Source organism: Pelmatolapia mariae, linkage group LG3_W (assembly GCF_036321145.2).
Source record: "Pelmatolapia mariae isolate MD_Pm_ZW linkage group LG3_W, Pm_UMD_F_2, whole genome shotgun sequence".
NCBI classification, from domain to species: Eukaryota; Metazoa; Chordata; class Actinopteri; order Cichliformes; family Cichlidae; genus Pelmatolapia; species Pelmatolapia mariae.
The window spans coordinates 5,703,849-5,710,497 of record NC_086229.1 but is presented as its reverse complement, the minus strand read 5'-3'; the positions used below and the strand labels follow the sequence as shown (position 1 = coordinate 5,710,497).

Genomic DNA, 6,649 nt, shown 5'->3' with positions numbered 1-6,649 from the left:
ACTTTAACTCCATCAGTTTTTTCATTTAAATTTCACTGTGGTAACCAAAATTACAAAATGCTGTCTCTGTCCAAATATTTATGGACCTAAGTTTAGTTCTACTTTTACTTAACTGATAAGTCATGTTGGCAGTTTATCATTAATGTTCTTGCAAACATACTCCTTGGAGACCCCCTACATACATATCCATGTACTATCCAGCTAGACTAGTGTGTCTGTCCATGAAAATATTTCTGCATGTGTGATTGTTCATGTGTCATCTGCATGAAACACACAAGAAGTGAGTGAAAGACACAGGAAATGTTTCCAGCTCTTCCTCCTCTATCAGACATTCTCTCCATACCTGAGAGTTTCCAATCTCCAGTGTGGATCCTTCAGTCCAGCCGACAGCAGCTTCATTCCTGAGTCTCCTGGATGATTGTAGCTCAGGTCCAGCTCTCTCAGATGGGAGGGGTTCGAGCTTAGAGCTGAGGCCAGAGAAGTACAGCCTTCCTCTGCGATCAGACAGCCTGACAGACTGTAGACACAAATCCATCTGTGAACACTTTATGAGGTCTAATCTTAAAAGTAGAGAGGGTATCTGTCTTCTGTATTCAATCCAGAACTGTTTCCATTCTACTTTTAGAAATTCAAGGAACCACAACTAAGGCCTTTGTTTTTGCTCACTGTGTCCCGTGTCATATGGCATCATGCTGTCATTTTGCTGTTGATTTGGCTTATGGTTTGGATTTCTTGTCTCGTACTATGTGAGTGATGGCATGTTTCATTCCACTACTGCAGTGGGCTTTCTGGACCTTAATTGTGAGCTTGTAGTGTGTCGCACACACTGCAACCTCACAATTAAGGATAACAGTGTAATATGAGGTCATTTGCTGGAACCTGACGACTAAGGGCTTTGTATATGAGAAAAATGGTTTCATTCTTTCATTCTTGACAAGGAGCCAATGACAAGATAGGAGAAATATGATCTAGTCCCCAACATTACTCTTTTGTTTTTGTTTTGTTTTTGTTAGAATAGGCTGATATTTATATTTGAAAAAACTCTGAGAAAGGATGTTATAAAATTTATGAGCATTGATTGTAGGAAAGAAGGTAGTACTATATTTATCTCTAAGGTGCACATTAAAGAACATAACATGATCATTAAGTACTTCAGGATAATTTGCAGGGTTATGAAAATCTTTGCAGGCAGTAAATAAGAGTCCAATATTCAAGTTAGAGTCAAATAAAATAATTAATATACCCGACAAGACCTTTATCTGTGTAATACGTGTTATATATAATACTGGGTGGGGAAGACTTATTGCTGACCTGAGAGTTTCTAGAGTACAATGTGGACTCTTCACTGCAGCAGACAGAAGCTTCACTCCTGAATCCTTCAGGTCATTGTCACTCAGGTCCAGATCTCTAAGAATAGAGGACTGGGATCTGAGAACTGAGGACATATCTTCACAGTTTCTTTCTGAGAGGTTACAGGCAGTCAATCTGAAAAATAAAGAACACAAAGACAAAACTAAACTCACTGAAAAAAGCATACTGATGGTAAGTGAGGACTTTCCAGAAATGGTATTAATGAGTGTTGGCTCAGGACTGTTGGACTTTCTCTCACTTCATTTTAAACACGTGAGAAATGTGTCATTTTACTGTGGAAATAAAGAAATTTAGAAATTTTTTATTTAGAAATAAAAAAAAATATTCTGACCTCAGAGTTTCTAGGGTACAATGTGGGCTCTGCAGTGCAGCAGACAAAAGTTTTACTCCTGAATCCTGTAGGTTGTTGTTACTGAGGTCCAGCTCTTTTAGATTCAAAGACTGAGTGTTGAGAGCTGACGACAGAGCTTCACAACTTCTCTCTGAGAGGAAACAACCACTCAGTCTAGAAATAAAGAGCACAGACAAAAACAAAAAAAAAATGTATTTATGTATGTAAATGTTTTTGTATTTATTATTTATGTATGTAATGTAAATGTTTATGTATGTATTGATGGTGCAGTGAGGAGTTACTTGATTACTTCAGATTTGGCAATATTTACTGCTGTTTCAGGACTGACTAGAATTGCTATGGTCTTATTTTAAAAATTATAAATGTTACAATTGACACTAAGTAAAAAAAAGCCACCGAGTCTGGAAAAAGATCCTATTTGGGCTTTTTTGTTTGTTTGTTAATAGAATTGCTCTGTTTTCATTTTTTCTTCTTTTTTTTATATTTTACTTTGCTCCTACCAAGTTGCTTTAACAAAATCTTCTGTAATTAAAGTCTAAATTGTGGACATTCCCTTTTTAACCTTTCGTGAAACAATAACAGTTTAAACCTGAGTATTGTCATTTGGACTAACAGATTAACCATCAATTAATATCTCAGTCCAAATAGGTCTAATTGGTTAGTCTAGCCTTTTTAAGTAACATCTTCCCTTGGAGCCTGTAGTCCAGGTTTTTGAAAGTAACCCAGATTAACAAACCCCACAATCGAAAGGGGGAGCTGCCTTGGCAGCCTTGACAGCTGACAATCTTCATGTATCACCAAAGATGGCAGACAGAAGACAATCATGAACATGACATTCCGGCCTATACTGATGTTGCGGTCAGTGCGGAAAATAAATGTGTTAAACTTGCTGCTCCATTCCTAGTTTTAATAACAAATTTATCTAACAGTCTTTAAATTAATTAAGTTTAATATTAAAACAATTCTGCAAACACTAGGCTAAAAATCACTCCCACTTTGACTGACAGATTCATTTATAATTAAAAAAAATGCTTTCTTGGTGTGGAACAATCAGTGATTAACCAGTATTTAGGTTTAAGGGGAATTACTTTTTCACATAAGGCCAGGTAGGTTTTGATCACTTTTGTATCTTAATTAATTAAATCATGATTTAATAACTGCATTTTCAATTTAGTTAACCAAATGCACTGATTAGATCAACATCCACATTACAAGAGATGACATTACAAACGAACATTAAAACTACCATATATTTACTGAGTGACTGATGATCATTTAATTCACTATTTTTTAAAGTGTACTTTGAACTGAGCACCTATGATTTATTTTAATTTGATTTATTATAATTATATATATATATATATATATATATATATATATATATATATATATATATATATATATATATATATTATAATTTATGATTTATTTTATTTATTTTAAGAATGAAGCAATGGGAATATATGTACTTACAGAGCTTTTGTGGAAGCTTTGACAACTGGCAGCAGCCTCAGAAAAGCCTCCTCTGAAGCAGAGTATTTCTGCAGGTCAAACACATCCAGATCTTTGTCTGATGACAGTAAGATGAAGACTAGAGCTGACCACTGAGCAGGAGACAGTTTATCTGTGGAGAGACGTCCTGATCTCAGGGACAGTTAGATCTCCTCCACTAGAGAACAATCATTCAGTTCATTCAGACAGTGGAACAGATTGATGCTTTTCTCTGCAGGCAGATTCGCACTGAGCTTCTTCTTGATGAAATGGACTGTTTTCTGATTGGTCTGTGAGCTACTTCCTGTCTGTCTCAGCAGGCCTTGTAGGAGAGTCTGACTGGTTTGCAGTGAAAGACCCAAGAGGAAGCGGAGGAATAAGTCCAGGTGTCCATTTGGACTCCGTAAGGCCTTGTCGACAGCACTCTGATGTAGATTTTATTTTTTTTCTTTTCAAATAATTTATACTTCTTGGAGGATGTTTGTCGTTCTTCCAGCAGATTGACTCCAGAGTTGATGAAGGTCAGATGGACATGAAGAGCAGCCAGAAACTCCTGAACACTCAGATGGATGAAGCAGAACACCTTGTCCTGGTACAGTCCTCTCTCCTCTTTAGAGATCTGTGTGAACACTCCTGAGAACACTGAGGCTGCTCTGATGTCGATGCCACACTCTGTCAGGTCTGATTCAGAGAATATCAGGCTTCCTTTCTGCAGGTGATCAAAAGCCAGTTTTCCCAGAGACTCAATCATCTCCCTGCTCTCTGGACTCCAGTGTGGATCTGTCTCAGCTCCTCCATCATACTTGACCTTCTTCACTTTGGCCTGAACCACCAGGAAGTGGATGTACATCTCAGTCAGGGTCTTGGGCAGCTGTCCTCCCTCTCTGGGTGCCAGCACATCCTCCAGAACTGTAGCAGTGATCCAGCAGAAGACTGGGATGTGGCACATGATGTGGAGGCTTCGTGATGTCTTGATGTGGGAGATGATCCTGCTGGCCTGCTCCTCATCTCTGAATCTCTTCCTGAAGTACTCCTCCTTCTGGGGGTCAGTGAACCCTCTTACCTCTGTAACCATACCAACACAGTCAGGAGGGATCTGATTGGCTGCTGCAGGTCGTGTGGTTATCCAGAGGCGAGCAGAGGGAAGCAGTTTCCCCCTGATGAGGTTTATCAGCAGCACATCCACTGAGGTGGACTTTCTAGGGTCAGTTAGGATTGTAGTTTTGTGGAAGTCCAGAGGAAGTCGACACTCATCCAGACCATCAAAGATGAACACAACCTGGAAGTCTTCAAAGCTGCAGATTCCTGCTTCTTTGGTTTCAGTAAAGAAGTGATGAACAAGTTCCACCAAGCTGAACTTTTCCTCTTTCAGCACATTCAGCTCTCTGAAAGTGAATGGAAATATGAACTGGATGTCCTGGTTGGCTTTGTCGTCAGCCCAGTCCAGGCTGTATTTCTGTGTTAAGACTGTTTTCCCAATGCCAGCCACTCCCTTTGTCAGCACTGTTCTGATTGGTTCATCTCTTCCATCTCTTTAAAGATGTCTTCTTGTCTGATGGTTGTTTCTGGTCTGTCTGGTTTCCTGGATGCTGTTTCAATCTGTCTGACCTCATGTTCATCATTGACCTCTGCAGTCCCTCCCTCTGTGATGTAGAGCTCTGTGTAGATCTGATTCAGAAGGGTTGGGTTTCCTGCTTTAGCGATGCCCTCAAACACACACTGGAACTTCTTCTTCAGTGCAGATTTAACTTTACGATGACAAACTGCAGCAAGATGTTCTCAATAAATAAACAAACAATATCACTTCATTATTTACAAATACCACATGACAACTTTGTTTGAACACTGCTGGTGATAAGTTTCATTTATCACCACCAGCCTAAATATTCAGAGATCTCCTCTTACTGCTCTGCAGATGGTCAGCCAGCTCCTCCTGCTTCATTCTCCTTAGGAAGTCCACTGTGATCTTCACCAATGCCTCTTTGCTGCTCCTCTGCTCATCATTCTCCCTCTGATTCTCTAAGCATTCTGGGTAATCTGGACTCAGAACCTTCTGGATATTCTTCAGCTCGTTCTTCACATAAGTGATGATGTTGTCCTCCAGCAGCTGGAACAGAATACTTTATGAATGAGCCAATCAGACTGAAATCATGGAACCAAACATCAGATCTATGTTGGACACACTGACAATCCACTGGTCTACAAAGAGCAGCATGGAAATGACTGTGAACAGAATAGATGTAACAGTAGTTGTTGTACATGGACAGACCATAAATATGGAGTCCAGGTGTGCTTGATGCTGCTGGGTAGACTGACCACTGGGAGCCTCTGAGCTCTGCTGGTTCACTCTGTGGAGGAAACATGAAGAATTAGATCAACACAGGATAAAGATCCAGAAGTTTCTGCTCAAATAACTTCATCTGAATCACCTTTGGTTAAGCATTACTGAGAGTATCTGCTTTGAATTCTTTGTGCAGCAACTATAAATATTTGTGTAACTGGTGATCAATCCTACATCGCTGAGTGAAACTGAGCTCAGTCCTTCACACAGAGCAGCTACAGCTCTGGGTGTTGGTGGACTTTCAGTTCAGGAACTTCTACAATGTTTCTGCTGGATTAGGATCCACAGTTTGAGTTTGTTTCAAAAACATGATCATTATTATTATTATTATTCGACCGTTCTTTGAAGGAATGACTTGTTTGCTATGTGTCACAGTCTGACCTTCTCCTGAGACTCAGTGATGCTACAAGAGGAGCAGCAGTAGGAGGATTTAGAGCTGAGTTAATAAAACTAAATAAAATATGATCTTGGAGAAATACTTTGTTTCTGCTGCTCTTACAGCCTTCTGATCATTTAACAATGATCTGGTAACATTATTCAACCAAGGCTGGGTTTTAGGTTTTAGGCTCCTGGTTGTGAGACGACCAATGGAATCAACGATATCAAAACCAGTTGAATTAAACAGAAAGTAAGTCGTTGTTTGTCTGAGTAGATGGATCAATGAAAGAGAAAGGCATGATTAAAGTTTATATAAAAACAACCAAAACAATCAGCTCTATCTGAGGTAATCAAGTGAGATCAGTATTTTAACAGACTGACATGAAAGTGAGAACTCAAATATTACAGGCATGTGGTCAGAGAAATTAATGTTGCAGATTTCAGTGTCACAGAGAGTCAGGCCACCAGACAGCACACGATCCACAGTATGTCCATGATTGTGTGTTGGGTCTTTAACTAACTGAACAGGATTAAAAGAGTCTACAGTATAAGATTTACAAAGTCATTAGTCAGCGGTGTATTTAAGCAGCAAACATGGATATTAAAGTCCTTGTGAATTTAAACACTGTCATATCCTGGCATAATTCCTGCCAAGAATTGAGAGGATAAAATTTTAGTTGAATTTCAGTGGTCAGTACACCAGCACACAGCACCGG

The 6,649-nt window shown here is 39.3% G+C and overlaps 1 pseudogene; it reads right to left on the bottom strand.

Moving 5' to 3' along the window:
- Positions 1 to 256: 256 nt before the first annotated feature.
- On the bottom strand, positions 257 to 5,312 carry LOC134620267 (NACHT, LRR and PYD domains-containing protein 12-like; annotated as a pseudogene).
- Between the last annotated feature and the right edge of the window lie 1,337 nt (positions 5,313 to 6,649).